The sequence below is a fragment of the Amia ocellicauda genome, chromosome 17, assembly GCF_036373705.1.
Source record: "Amia ocellicauda isolate fAmiCal2 chromosome 17, fAmiCal2.hap1, whole genome shotgun sequence".
NCBI classification, from domain to species: domain Eukaryota; kingdom Metazoa; phylum Chordata; class Actinopteri; order Amiiformes; family Amiidae; genus Amia; species Amia ocellicauda.
In genome coordinates this window covers 28,828,333-28,844,626 of record NC_089866.1, presented here as the reverse complement: position 1 = coordinate 28,844,626, position 16,294 = coordinate 28,828,333, and positions in this window count along the sequence as shown.

Below are 16,294 nucleotides of genomic sequence, written 5' to 3'. Positions count from 1 at the left end.
TAAAAAGGGGGGCTCAGCCCCCCCTGGAATTTTAACGAGTTACTTAATCATTAAAGGAAGGTAATAAAACAAAAAACACGATTCCAATTAGATTGTCTTTTACACTGCAGTAATTACAAAAGTTCACTTTAGTTTCGTTGATAAATTGTCCCGCATAGAACTATATAGTTGCTTTTTGTTGTACCGTCAGCCCCCCCACTGTCTTACTGGAGAAAACAACGTCAGCACCAATACCCCCCCCACACACACACACACACACACACACCCGCTCTCACCAGAGAAAACAGCGTCAGCACAACCGACACCTCTTAATGGAGAAAAAACCGTCAGAACCCCCCCGAACCCCCCCTCTGTTACACACATTTAGGGTTAGTAACTCAGCCTCCCCGGGAGTTTCAAAACTCGGTGCCTATGCAATAACTTGTGTGCTGATGAGTGCAACTTTAACTACGTATGTATATACCGATTGAGATAACACTTTATAATAAGGTGCTGCTTATTAATGTGCTATTCATGATTTATACATGTTTAATAGCTGATTAATAGATACTTTACAAAACATTAATAATGCATTATAAATTCAGTATAACTGAGTTATAGCAATAAATGGAATGACCACCATGTCGAACAGCTAGCTAAAAAGTGTCCCTCTTACACATCATTTATAAACATGATTATAAAGCAAACATTTGGTGAGTTTGAAAGTTATCAATATTTGATATATATCATACAAAACTACATTAACAGAGATGCTGCAAGGACTTTTGTGAAATTACTCATGTTTACTACCAATTCATATTATCATTTATAGATGAGCTACAAGGACTTTTGCAGCCCCCAAACTAAAGTGTGAAATTGCACGTATGTATTATATTCATACTAATGTCTTGTATATATTCATAGATTAATTGTAAGGACATGTGCAGCCCCCAAACTAAAGTGTGCATTTTACTACATTGCTACTAATATGTTAAAACTATCTATAGATTATCTACAAAAAAAATTTGCAGCCCTCAAACTAAAGTATAAAGTTAATCATACTTAATATATTACTTGTAATGTGTTATAACCATCTATAGATTAGAAACAAGGACTTTTGCAGCCCCCAAACAAAAGTATAACATTAACCATATGTATTATATTACAGATAATACGATAAACATATGAATTCAGTACTCTTTATTCTTTATTTGAATGTTATGGTGATTTATAAGGAATTAAAACGAAAACAACTTCAGCATTCATTATGAAAAGTTTTTATTTTTGGCCTTTTTCTGTTGATGTTTGCTAAATGACGACAATAATAATATAGTATGAATACATTTGGAAACACCTGTATTAAAAGCAACTTACAGGGTTTAACAAACAAACTAAAATGTGCTATACAAATTTTGTCAAGTCTACATATGACAAACTTTAGGAGGCAACTGTATTAACAACAGTATAGTGTAACCATACAGTGAAACAACCTCAATATCACTATAAGTAAAGTTAAAATGCACAGGTGGCATGAAAACTTAGATATACTGTAGTGCTGCAGATTCAGGATTGGACATCAATGTTTACGTAGGTGTATATTTAAAACTTGCAGTAAACCCCAATAAACACTTCATGGACACACAGAGAATTACACAGGGAACTGTTTCTGAATATCATAAACCAGACTGCCTAGGGGACCATGAGGATGGCGTTTACCTAGCCAGTATGTCCATTCTCTCACATTGAGATGTTCTGTCAGGAGGCTTTCTGACCTATTCCCTCTTAGTATCCATATTTGGGATTTGTAGGTTCCCCATGCCCTTTCCAAATGTTGTGGGTGGCATCCAGATGTGGGATCTACAAATGACCTACTGTGATTAACTGAGAAGTGGTTGTACCCGAGAGTTGTCAGCTCTCCTCTGTAGGTCCGCCATTCATCGTTCAAGATGTTGCTACCTGGACGCACTTGATTGACAACCAAGGGTATCAAATTTCTTTGAGAGCACCTGTCCACGAGCCTTAGGATAGGTTTCTGCCCTCTGTCTTTCACACCAGGCATGCCAAAAACACATTTTTTTCTGTCGCCAAGTGTTAGTGAATCTGCCTCTTCCATACTATTAAAGAAAAAAGTTACTTACAGTGGGATATCATACATTTGTAAACATTATGGGTCGCTTTTTTAAAAGCAAATACTGAGGTAATACTAAGACCACAAATTAACCCCAAAAACACTTAAGATAAGTTATTCAACAGAAATATTTTTGTACATTAGAAAAGTAGCAAACCAATTAATTTTGAGTACACAATGTTTTTTAATAGAAAAAAAAACACAATACAAATGTAAAGGTATTTATCAATCCTTTAAGAAAAATAAAAGAATACCTTCCGTTTGTGTCTGAAGTTGCTTTCATCGATCACAACTTCTCTCCAACTTCCTAAACGTTGACCTCTCTTGGTATGATGGTTTTCCATTGAATTGATGCAAATGTTACACATGTTTTCTGCCTAATTCGATAGTGTTGTTGAACTTCCTGCAATGCCATCTGTTATCATGTCCACTTGCCTTAGTGTAATCCTTGAGAAAATCTGAACAATCTGGCACCCTAGGCAAGATCTCTAACCCCCCCCCCCAAGCTTAAGGGGAAATAACACTTTTTAATTTTATTAATATAAACACATAAGAAATACAAGTGCAACATTTTTAAAAAAGGAGATTCAAAATATCGTGCACAGCTATACAATAAAAACAACCTAAAAACACAATATTTACTAATGCACCTCATGGCATCGCAGCCCCTCTCTCACTACACGATCATCAGTGGAGGGATGCGCCCCACCAGGCAGCACGTCGTGACGATCAGTGCCGATCTGTCGTGAGGGCCAAATCGGGCTCAAAATCGTGTAGTGTGACCCCAGCATAATCTTGAGAAGCTCCTCTCTGCAGAAGCTACCATAACAGGAGGTGTTTTAAGGTGCCACTTCCACCCTTTGCCCACTGCCTGGCACATGCTATGCATTTACTGCTACTCTAGTTCAGGTTTAGCTAGTTAGCTAACTTATGCTGGGGTCACACTACACGATTTTAAACCCGATTTGAGCCCGATTTGGTCCTTACGACAGGCAGCCTGGTCGGGGCGCGTCCCGCTGCCGATGGTCGTGTAGTGAGAGACTGGCTGCGATGCAATCGCTGGCCTTCCGATCCGATCGTAAGCTTGTTGTAGTCGCTACGATTTTATTAAACATGTTTACTATTTATGACTGGATCGGAGTGGATTGTGGAGAGTGACGTGATCAGCAGCCAATGAGAGCTGAGCTGACTGAAGAAGAGAAAAGAAACAGGAAGAATAAACATGACAGGAGAATAACATTTTTATACGTATTTATTAAAATACTTCAAATATCAATGGTTGTTTCGGTGCAGGTGATTTAAAAATACTCTAATACAGGGAAAATAAAATTTTCAAATACCATTTCGTATCTGTAATTGACCCAGGTCTGCGCTAAATATCGACCCTACACTGCGATGCTCACACTGTGGAATGGATAGAGCCTGTGACTGTTGCTCAGCTGCAGCTCGCACAGTGCAGCTCTCACGGCCATGTCTTCACACACACCCACTTATCTCTCCGCTATGTGTGTTTGTCATACACATGAACACGAACAGCAACAGCAGTTTGTGGTCGTGTTCTTGTTGCGCATAACTGTGGACATCTGCACTTTACGAACATGACATGTAAATGTCCACCTCCGTGTTTGTTGACCTTTTCTCTGTGTGGATAACGCGTGTTTCTGCGAGATGTGGGGAGTTTGGAGGCTGTCACACAGATCGGAACGACAAGGATTTCAGATCAGTTGTGAATTGTGTGCCCCTGTATTTAAGCAGTTGGGTGTGTGCACTCCTTCACGACGCAAAATACATAAATTCGGTGGAAAATAGTGGTTAAGTGTGAGATGCCCACTGTTTGCAAAATTGTGTCGGGTTTCTACAAATTGTGTAGTGTGACTTTAGCGCGCTACATTTCAAATAGTTAAAACCAGAGACAGACAGATGCTTTTAAAAATGTCCATAAAAACATACAACTATACTTGTGTCTTTTTTCTTCCTCCTCTTTCCTCTTCTTTCTATATTGTGCCCCTTGATGACTTCGGGCCTTTTCATGAGAGCAGCAGTCAGAAACTGCACGCACTCGACTAACCCCAGTCCACACCTGCCCCGCCTTATGAGACGCCGTTAGGGACATAATTCACCCCGTGGTACATACACTATACTGAAATGCATACACTACATACTGAGACGCATACACTATATACTGAAATTCATATACTACTTACTGAGATGCATCCAGTGAGAAACTTCCGCATACAGTGAGATTTCACATCCTTTTACACTGAGATTTGACTTCCTTTTACACTGAGATATGACTTCTGCATACAGTGAGATCGGTCATCAGTCACAAGTCCGCTCAGCTACACCCATTAGCCACACAAGAGCCACTTTTAAGATCTAGTGGGAGGTGTATTAGCCAGGGCAGGGGGTTATTTCTTTAAAAATCCAGTCTTATCTGACAATACGTCCCACTAGAATTAGCTCTGTCTGAATAACCAGCTGTCTCCAGCAACGAGTGTATGCATAATTACGATAATGTTGCCCGGCTATATAAGTGTATTGGTGTAGTCCAGTACAATATCGTGTTGTTTATATTGATCGCCCCTATGTCCCTCTCCTGAGCTCTAACTGTGACTTCACATCTTGTCTGCTATGATTAGCTCACAAGGATGTAGGACCTGGATTTACTGTATTTTTTCTTATGTACTTATGTAATTTTGAACTTGTAATTTGTACTATGTTTTGATCTGTAATTGTATACTGTATTGCACTTGTATAATGCTCTTATGTTTTGTAAGTTGCCCTGGATAAGGGCGTCTGCTAATAAATAAATAAATAATAATGAAATGTAATCATGTTCCACTAGAACCCCGGGATTTCTGGATAAATACAGCTGTCACACCCGCAACATATGCGGCTAGATCCTTCATTAAACACCTTTGAAACGAAAATTAAAAGCTATATTATCTCACTTCTAAAGTCTCTGGCAGTGCAGGGACACGAACCCGGACTCCCTGCGCCGTATTGCAGTGACCGCAACGCCTCATATAACCATTTAATACTGCATAATATGTATAAACATAACCAATCTGTACTTTTTCAGATGACATTTTCTAATGCTACTGTAAGATATTATTTGTTAGAATATATTTTTCTATGGGAAATTCTATACCATCTGGTTTGGTAGAGGAAACAGACCTCCTCCCTTTTATCTAAGTTCCCTGGTAGCCCTGGTAGCCCTGGTAACCCTATCTTTATGACCAGAGACCAAAAGGGACCTGTACTCTGATTGGCTCCTAGCCAAATTCGAAATGACCCCCACTTCTAAATTACTTTAGCATAAGGCACCCAAGTCATGGTGGTGGCAAAATGCTATTGGTTGGAAGGAAACCTTATAAAAGGGAAAACAAAGAGAATTTGACTTCTCTTAACTTCTTCATCCTGCAACGAAACACAAGACAGAGCTGGAGAGGAGAGACAGAGAGAGAGACATCGCTTCCTGCCTGACCAGACTGGCCTATAAGCTGTACTGTGAGGAGAAAGAAGAAAATGGGTATGATCTGTTTCTTACTGTAATCCAGCAGAAGCTTAATATTACTTATTTTCAGTAATATAATTGAATGATATTAGTTTCCTATTTTTGTCAAAATAAATGATTATTGCACATCTGTGTCTTGACCGCATCTTCCCTCTAAAAATAATCTTTTTAGAAACCAATTGACCTATGAGTTTTCAGTTCAACTATTTATTTAGATTGACTGAAAAACCAAGCATTCCAGATCCTCTTACATAGTGGTGGCCAGTACGGGGGGATGACGGATATTTGCTACAAGTCACAGATTGCTCTGAGAGTATTAATGTGCATGCATTGACAGAATAGCGCTGTATATCCGACTCTTGCCGGAAAGCAGCCCATGCACAGCACGCATAGGGGTGCATGGCCTCCCTGAAGGTAGAAACTGAGCTCTACCAGGACAAATGGAATAGGCCGATCTTAAGAGCAGCTGTTGATGGAGGCCCACAGCAATGCATGCTCTTAGACACTGGTGCTTCTGTATCTGTCCTACATGCTCAATCTCCACACACACACACGCACATTATCTACAGGTATTACAGCTAATGTATCTGGGTTTAAGGGAGACATGACTACTGCTATGAATGGTATAAAATGTAATTTGAAAATAGGTGATTATCAAACAACTTGGTCTCCTATATTAATGCCTTTACCTGAGGGTCAGTCAATTATTGGTTCGGATGTTCGGTGTAATACTTGATTACGCTAATAATCAGATTTGGTTTAACAGAGACAGAAATGTTGTCTACACTGTTAGGGATTCACATGCAGTATGTACTATTAAGTCACCAGGTGAATTACCGCTTCCATTCAATGAAAATTTGCAGCGAGGCAAATAATAGCAAAATACTCTGATGTGTTTGCCAGGCATAAGCATGATTGTGGTAATGTGGGTCAGGAGGAAGACATCAATGGTCCTCCTCATAAATTTCAAAAACAATATGGGATCCCCACTGAAAGTCACGAATCTGTTGCAACTGTTATTAGTTCTCTGTTACAGCAAGGAGTCATACGACATTGTACTTCTACAATGAACTCTCCTATTTGGCCTGTGCGGAAGCCAGACGGATCCTGGAGACTGACTGTGGACTACAGGTGACTCAACGCTGTGACACCTACCTGTGCACCGATTGGAAGAGACACTGCCACTCTACTGTCCCGTGTCCCAACTGACAGTAAGGTCTTCACAGTGCTGGACATTTCCATTGGTTTCTGGAGCGTTCCACTTGCTCAAAATTGCCAATAAAAATTTGCTTTCACTTTTGACAATCAGGAATACACATGGACTTGCTTACCGCAAGGTTTGCATAATTCTCCAACCATTTTTCACAAGCAGATGGCTGAGGCTATAAAAGGTTTTTCCAGACCTGAGTGCCTTGTCCAATACATCGATGATCTACTGCTCGCTACAACTACAGAAGAAGAACATCTTCAGCTCTTTGATGAACTCTTAAGTCTCCTTTCACAAGCAGGTTTGAAAATCAACCCAAAGAAAGTGCAATTGTTTCGAGACTCTGTTTCATATCTAGGAGTTACTCTCACTCCAGAGGGGAAATCACCTGACAATGCCAAGGTTCAGTTAATCACAAAGTTGCCTATGCATGTCACTAAAGCTGCATTGCGTTCTTTCCTAGGTTTGATGGGATACCAAAGAGACTTTATTCCAGAGTTTGCTACTTTTGCAAAGCCACTATATGAAATTTTGAGAAAAGAGGTGCCTGAAGATTTCTACAGTACTGAAACTTGGACAGAGAACCACACTAAAGCCGTTGAACAGTTAAAACAAGCATTGGTGCAAGCTACTATGCTGCTAACTCCAAACCCTACACTACCTTTTCACCTAGAGGTGGGCTCCTCCAAAGAAGCACTGACTGCCGTGCTTTGTCAAGAACGCCACGGTGTGCTGAAACCAGTAGCCTTCGCTTCACTGTGTCTTCATGGTGTTGAGAGACAGTATGATACGTGCACTAGACACTTGTTAGTGACTTTTTGGGCAGTGAAACATTTCACTTACATTACAGGACTGAACAAAGTGGTGCTACACACACCACATACTCCACTGAACTTGTTATTGAAGCCCATAGATACTTTAGTTTCATCACAGAGACTTTGCATTGGACTTTGTTAATGTTGCAACGTGACTTAGATCTTGATTGTAAACGAACCACATTGATTCCTCAAATGTTGCTTATGCAGGGTAAACCACATGAGTGTCCATTGCCTGACACTGATATTTTGCCTAATCCTTTTGTTTTTGAGCCACATTCACAGGTTCCGAATGTGTATTTGATGGATCAGCATACATTTGTAAGAATTCTGGTAGATTGCTAGCAGGTTTTGCAGTATTGTTTCCTGAGTACACTGTTAAATTTTCTTGTCCAGGACAATTGTCACAATATTCTGAATTGGCAGCTTTGCTAGAAGCCCTTAGGATAACTGATGATTCTGCAGATATTTATACAGATAGTGCTTATGTCGTTACTGCATGTACCTTGCTACCTCTCTATGCCAAAAACTATTTCCGATCATCAGATGATAGTCCCTTGAAACATGCTACCTTACTACAGCATATTTGGTCTTCTATTCAGATGAGACCAGGCGAAATTGCTGTTTTGAAAGTTAAGGTCCATGTGAGAAATGATCTTAGAGGTGAACATCATATCAGAAATGATGAAGCTGATCGGTGTGCTAAATTTGCTGCTAGACACTGTGGTCCGTGGCATTTGCCAGATCCATTGTCTACCAATGAAAATGTCTCTGTCTTGGCTAACTTGCAGTCTCTTTTTAAGATTCAAAAATTAGATTCAGACATCCAGACTAATATTCACTGGCATTTGCAGGAGAAACCGCTTCCACAACCTACGTTTTGGTCTCACAACACTACTCTAGTGGGTGCGGGTGATTCTGACAAGGTCCTCATGGTAAACATTCCACAATCTGAATACCCTGTAGTCTGTGTTCCCTCACAATTGGCTCCAGATATTTTTGACCTATTTCACAACTCACCAGTAGGAGGTCATTTTTCTGTAGAAAAGACACTAGAGAAAATTACACAGTACTACTGGTGACTGACTATGAAAGCTGACATGACCACTGCATGTAACCAATGTCTTGTCTGCTTACAGGTGAATCCTGCACCTTTCACACACAAATCCAAACTCAGACTATCAACTCTGCCGGAAGGTCCCTGGACTCATATTCAAATTGATTTAATTGTTCCTTTAGCCAAAACATCACAGGGTTACCAGTATATTTTGGTTATCTTTGACAAATTCACAAAGTGGATTGAGGCTTTTCCTTGCAGGCATGTCACTGCTGCCACTGTAGCGAAAACTCTCATAGAAAATGTGTTCACTAGGTGGGGACTACCGAAGGTGATTGATAGTGATCGAGGAACACATTTCACAAGCAGTGTAGTGAAAGTTATGTGTCAAGCATTAGGCATTACCCAGAAATTACATATTCAATTCCACCCTCAATCGTCAGGAGTAGTCGAGCGTGGAAACCGCACTCTAAAAACACTTTTGAAAAAAATGTGTCAAGACAATCCAAAAAGGTGGGCTGAGGAATTACCTCTGTGCCTAATGGCAATGCGGTCAACACCACACTCCACTACCAGAATTACACCACATCAAGCGATGACTGGACATCTTATGCATGTCCCAGGACATTGTTTGCTTCCTTTGGAAGAACAACTTGTTTTTTTGCAAGCTGTTAATGTGACTTGGTTACGAAATTGCCTAGCGTCTGTAGATCAAATGCAACGCTTTGTAGCTAAAAAATTAGGCCACAAACAGAGACAAATTAAGAAATATTTTGACACCAAAGTTCATGAAGAAGAACTGCAGATTGGTGACAGATGTATGGTTCGAAATTACAAACACAAATGCCATACCTTAGAAGCCGATTGGTATGGACCATTCCTCATTGTGGACAAATTAAGTCCAGCAGTGTACAAAGCCAAAATTCAGGAAAAAGGCAAAGATACTCTTAAATGGTTTCACATCAATCAGATAAAAACTGTTAAGTGATCACTGCTACCCTTGATCTTTCAGGTGTTCCTGAGAGAAAATGGAGACCATGATGCTATTCCTCGTTGGTTTCCTGGGGGTTGTCATTGATGCTGCAATAGTTTACAAACAACCATGAGACTCCATAACCATTATGGGAATTGCAAGCCTAAAATTTGTTCTGAATATTGATAATCTGACTTAGATGTAGAAACTGCTGTAATAGTATCCATGTGTGTTATTATCATTTAAACTATAATATGTGTTACTGAATCTGTAGTTAGTAGATACTTGGTTTGTGATGTATATGATGTACAAACTTGTCAATCCCTACCACTTGAATTTCTATAACTGTTGAAAACTGTTAGTGTTACCAATTGAAACCACATGTAGACAATAAGACTATAGGTTTTGTTTTTATTTTGTATACAGCTGAAAATGTGATGAAGTTCCTGCATAATGTGTATGATTTAGGTATTATAGCACATGAAAAAGTATAACTACGACAATTACCTCCATTTGTAGGTCAAATGAGAACCTCATGGCGTGTTATGGATGTTACTGAATGTTGTATTACCTATCGCTCTACAATGTTGTGTACATGTAATGTTACTGGTGACTCATTACAGTTTAGGGTTAATAACATAAACAAGTTATCAACCTTACCTGCTGTACCTGTGGATAAAATAGGATATTTGCAAGCATGACTAGTAGGCAATCACACGTGGTGCATTACAACAAACCGTTATTATTTGTACAATTATTTGGAATGTCGAATACCTAACTCCACTTTCTGTGTTCAAACCAGAAGTGCAATTAAGATTGGTGATCTGACCTTGCCTTATATTTCGCAAGACTTAATTTTTGCACCCACGTTGCTATGTTTGCAGAGATCCTGAAACCTGTTGATGCCGAAGGTCTTATTAATTTATAGGAACTTTCTGATATAATTCTTCTAAAAACTAAAAAAAAAAAAAACAATCAAAAAACAGTTCAACAGGGGGTACAACATTTGATTTCTGTTGGAAATATGGAGATCACTTACAAGCATTCTTGGTGGGATTTTGCTTTTATAGGTGCTACTTTCTTATCTGTGTTAATTGTTACTATGTGTATGTTTTATTACCTATGTCCTCTAATATGTACTTATTATAGTGATGTTATCACCATTCGGCGTGAGACATTAGTTTCATGTAATAAGCTTGGTAAATCTAATCTACCTCACAACTACATGTAATAGGTGCATTGACTAAATGTTTATTTGTATTTTGTAATTCCTGTTTTTTTTTTTTGTTTTTTTTTCTGCATTCTTTTTATATTATTTTATTATTTACTGAAAGGTCAAACATCTGTTGAATGTTTTTCCCTCCCAAGGTGGGGACTTTAAGATATTATTTGTTAGAATATATTTTTCTATGGGAAATTCTATACCATCTGGTTTGGTAGAGGAAACAGACCTCCTCCCTTTTATCTAAGTTCCCTGGTAGCCCTGGTAGCCCTGGTAACCCTATCTTTATGACCAGAGACCAAAAGGGACCTGTACTCTGATTGGCTCCTAGCCAAATTTGAAATGACCCCCACTTCTAAATTACTTTAGCATAAGGCACCCAAGTCATGGTGGTGGCAAAATGCTATTGGTTGGAAGGAAACCTTATAAAAGGGAAAACAAAGAGAATTTGACTTCTCTTAACTTCTTCATCCTGCAACGAAACACAAGACAGAGCTGGAGAGGAGAGACAGAGAGAGAGACACCGCTTCCTGCCTGACCAGACTGGCCGGAGACAGCTGTTTATTCAGACAGAGCTAATTCTAGTGGGACGTATTGTCAGATATGTATACGGAAGTATCTCACTGGATGCATCTCAGTATGTAGTGTATGCGCTTCTCAGTATGTAGTGTATGCATCTCAGTATGTAGTGTATGCATCTCAGTATGTAGTGTATGCATCTCAGTATGTAGTGTATGCATCTCAGTATGTAGTGTATGCATTTCAGTATAGTGTATGTACCACTGGGTGAATTATGTCCCTAACCGCGCCTCATACCGGCTCCCTTACCACCGTCTCTCCAGTCTTTTTATGATGAATTCCACTGTCGAAATTTGTCAACAGCCTCCCTCCCCCCACCGCAGTGATTTTTGTTTTAAGGAAAACACTGTTTTTATAATAATTAAAAATATATAGAGATTTTTTTTTATTTTTTTATTTTTTTTATGGGGGTAGGTATATATTGTTTAGGGTGGGTAGGAGCGGGGGAGTGCCCAATCACCCCACCCCTGCAGGTTGCCTATGCCTAGAAAAGCCCCTGATTATATAACACCTTTTATTAGCATTTCAAAGAGCTGCAACATAGTATATGTATACATATATATATATATATATATATATATATATATATATACACTCACCTAAAGGATTATTAGGAACACCATACTAATACTGTGTTTGACCCCCTTTCGCCTTCAGAACTGCCTTAATTCTACGTGGCATTGATTCAACAAGGTGCTGAAAGCATTCTTTAGAAATGTTGGCCCATATTGATAGGATAGCATCTTGCAGTTGATGGAGATTTGTGGAATGCACATCCAGGGCACGAAGCTCCCGTTCCACCACATCCCAAAGATGCTCTATTGGGTTGAGATCTGGTGACTGTGGGGGCCAGTTTAGTACAGTGAACTCATTGTCATGTTCAAGAAACCAATTTGAAATGATTCGACCTTTGTGACATGGTGCATTATCCTGCTGGAAGTAGCCATCAGAGGATGGGTACATGGTGGTCATAAAGGGATGGACATGGTCAGAAACAATGCTCAGGTAGGCCGTGGCATTTAAACGATGCCCAATTGGCACTAAGGGGCCTAAAGTGTGCCAAGAAAACATCCCCCACACCATTACACCACCACCACCAGCCTGCACAGTGGTAACAAGGCATGATGGATCCATGTTCTCATTCTGTTTATGCCAAATTCTGACTCTACCATCTGAATGTCTCAACAGAAATCGAGACTCATCAGACCAGGCAACATTTTTCCAGTCTTCAACTGTCCAATTTTGGTGAGCTTGTGCAAATTGTAGCCTCTTTTTCCTATTTGTAGTGGAGATGAGTGGTACCCGGTGGGGTCTTCTGCTGTTGTAGCCCATCCGCCTCAAGGTTGTACGTGTTGTGGCTTCACAAATGCTTTGCTGCATACCTCGGTTGTAACGAGTGGTTATTTCAGTCAAAGTTGCTCTTCTATCAGCTTGAATCAGTCGGCCCATTCTCCTCTGACCTCTAGCATCAACAAGGCATTTTCGCCCACAGGACTGCCGCATACTGGATGTTTTTCCCTTTTCACACCATTCTTTGTAAACCCTAGAAATGGTTGTGTGTGAAAATCCCAGTAACTGAGCAGATTGTGAAATACTCAGACCGGCCCGTCTGGCACCAACAACCATGCCACGCTCAAAATTGCTTAAATCACCTTTCTTTCCCATTCAGACATTCAGTTTGGAGTTCAGGAGATTGTCCTGACCAGGACCACACCCCTAAATGCACTGAAGCAACTGCCATGTGATTGGTTGGTTAGATAATTGCATTAATGAGAAATTGAACAGGTGTTCCTAATAATCCTTTAGGTGAGTGTATATATATATATATATATACACCGATCAGCCATAACATTATGACCACTGACAGGTGAAGCGAATAACACTGATAATCTTGTTATCATGGCAGCTGTCAGTGGGTGGGATATATTAGGCAGCAAGTGAACATTTTGTCCTCAAAGTTGATGTATTAGAAGCAGGAAAAATGGGCAAACGTAAGGATCTGAGCGACTTTGAAAAGGGCCAAATTGTGATGGCTAGATGACTGGGTCAGAGCATCTCCAAAACTGCAGCTCTTGTGGGGTGTTCCCGGTCTGCAGTGGTCAGTACCTATCAAAAGTGGTCCAAGGAAGAAAAAGCGGTGAACCGGCGTCAGGGTGATGGGCGGCCAAGGCTCACTGATGCATGTGGGGAGCGAAGGCTGGCCCGTGTGGTCCGATCCAACAGACGAGCTACTGTAGTTCAAATTGCTGAAAAAGTTAATGCTGGTTCTGATAGAAAGGTGTCAGAACAGACAGTGCATCGCAGTTTGTTGTGTAGCCACAGACCAGTCAGGGTGCCCATGTTGACCCCTGTCCACTGCCGAAAGCACCAACAATGGGCACGTGAGCATCAGAACTGGACCACGGAGCAATGGAAGAAGGTGGCCTGGACTGATGAATCACGAGTTCCAACTTGGCCTAAAAATTCCCTAGATCTCAATCCAATCGAACATCTGTGGGATGTACTGGACAAACAATTCCGATCCATGGAGGCCCCACCTCGCAACTTACAGGACTTAAAGGATCTGCTGCTAACGTCTTGGTGCCAGATACCACAGCACACCTTCAGAGGTCTAGTGGAGTCCATGCCTCAACGGGTCAGGGCTGCAAAAGGGGGACCTACACAATATTAGGCAGGTGGTCATAATGTTATGGCTGATCAGTGTACAGTGGGGGAAAAAAGTATTTGATCCCCTGCTGATTTTGTATGTTTGCCCACTGACAAAGAAATGATCAGTCTATAATTTTGATGGTAGTGTATTTTAATAGTGAGAGACAGAATAACAACAACAAAATCCAGAAAAATGCATTTCTAAAAATTTATGAATTGATTTGCATGTTAATGAGGGAAATAAGTATTTGACCCCTTCGACTTAGTACTTGGTGGCAAAACCCTTGTTGGCAATCACAGAGGTCAGACGTTTCTTGTAGCTGGCCAACAGGTTTGCACACATCTCTGGAGGGATTTTGTCCCGCTACTCTTTGCAGATCCTCTCCAAGTCATTAAGGTTTTGAGGCTGACGTTTGGCAACTCGAACCTTCAGCTCCCTCCACAGATTTTCTATGGGATTAAGGTCTGGAGACTGGCTAGGCCAATCCAGGACCTTAATGTGCTTCTTCTTGAGCCACTCCTTTCTTGCCTTGGCTGTGTGTTTTGGGTTATTGTCATGCTGGAATACCATCCACGACCCATTTTCAATGCCCTGGCTGAGGGAAGGAGGTTCTCACCCAAGATTTGACGGTACATGGCCCTGTCCATCGTCCCTTTGATGCGGGGCAGTTGTCCTGTCCCCTTAGCAGAAAAACACCCCCAAAACATAATGTTTCCACCTCCATGTTTGACGGTGGGGATGGTGTTCTTGGGGTCATTCCTCCTCCTCCAAACACGGCGAGTTGAGTTGATGCCAAAGAGCTCGATTTTGGTCTCATCTGACCACAACACTTTCACCTAGTTCTCCTCTGAATCATTCAGATGTTGGCAAACTTCAGATGGGCCTGTACATGTGCTTTCTTGAACAGGGGGGCCTTGCAGACGCTGCAGGATTTCAGTCCTTCACGGCACAGTGTGTTACCAATTGTTTTCTTGGTGACTATGGTCCCAGCTGCCTTGAGATCATTAACAAGATCCTCCCGTGTAGTTCTGGGCTGATTCCTCACCGTTCTCATGATCATTGAAACTCCACGAGGTGAGATCTTGAATGGAACCCCAGACCGAGGGAGACTGACAGTTATTTTTTGTTTCTTCCATTTGCGAATAATCGCACCAACTGTTGTCACCTTCTCACCAAGCTGCTTGGCGATGGTCTTGTAGCCCATTCCAGCCTTGTGTAGGTCTACAATCTTGTCCCTGACATCCTTGGACAGCTCTTTGGTCTTGGCCATGGTGGAGAGTTTGGAATCTGATTGTTTGATTCCTTAAGTGGACAGGTGTCTTTTATACAGGTAACGAGCTGAGATTAGGAGCACTCCCTTTAAGAGAGTGCTCCTAATCTCAGCTTGTTACCTGTATAAAAGACACCTGGGAGCCAGAAATCTTGCTGATTGATAGGGGATCAAATACTTATTTCCCTAATTAACATGCAAATCAATGTATTACTTTTTTGAAATGCGTTTTTCTGGATTTCTTTGCTGTTATTCTGTCTCTCAATGTTAAAATACACCTACCATTAAAATTATAGACTGATAATTTCTTTGTCAGTGGGCAAACGTACAAAATCAGCAGGGGATCAAATACTTTTTTCCCTCACTGTATATAAGATAGAGTAAAACATACAAATCTACTCAAACATGAAAAGTCATACAAAAAAATAAATAAACTAAAAATAATCTGAACTACACTATGGAGGGCCTTAACAGTTAAAATAAGGATTTTAAATTTCACTCTCAGCTGCACTGGGAGCCAATGTAGCCTAACTGAAAGTGGAGTAAAATGTTCAGACAATTTGGTAAAATGTCATACATCACATGATGTATCTAAGACTCACCACAATAATCCTAAAGTCAATTACATTTACTCATATGTAAGAAAGGTCAGTTGATGGATGCTCTCATAATGTTGGAAGCTATTCAATAGTAAGGTGATTTTTGACATACACGAAAATGTACACTAACCCAAATCCTTACATGTTAAAATAATTTTACAAAAACTGCATTTCATGTACATGTAGATGTATTTCATCCAACTGAATAGACTTCACTTGGATTTCTGAAATGATCCATCTCTTATTGATCTCATGGATTTTTTCCCTCTGTGTATGTGTTTTTGACAGAGCCTGCATG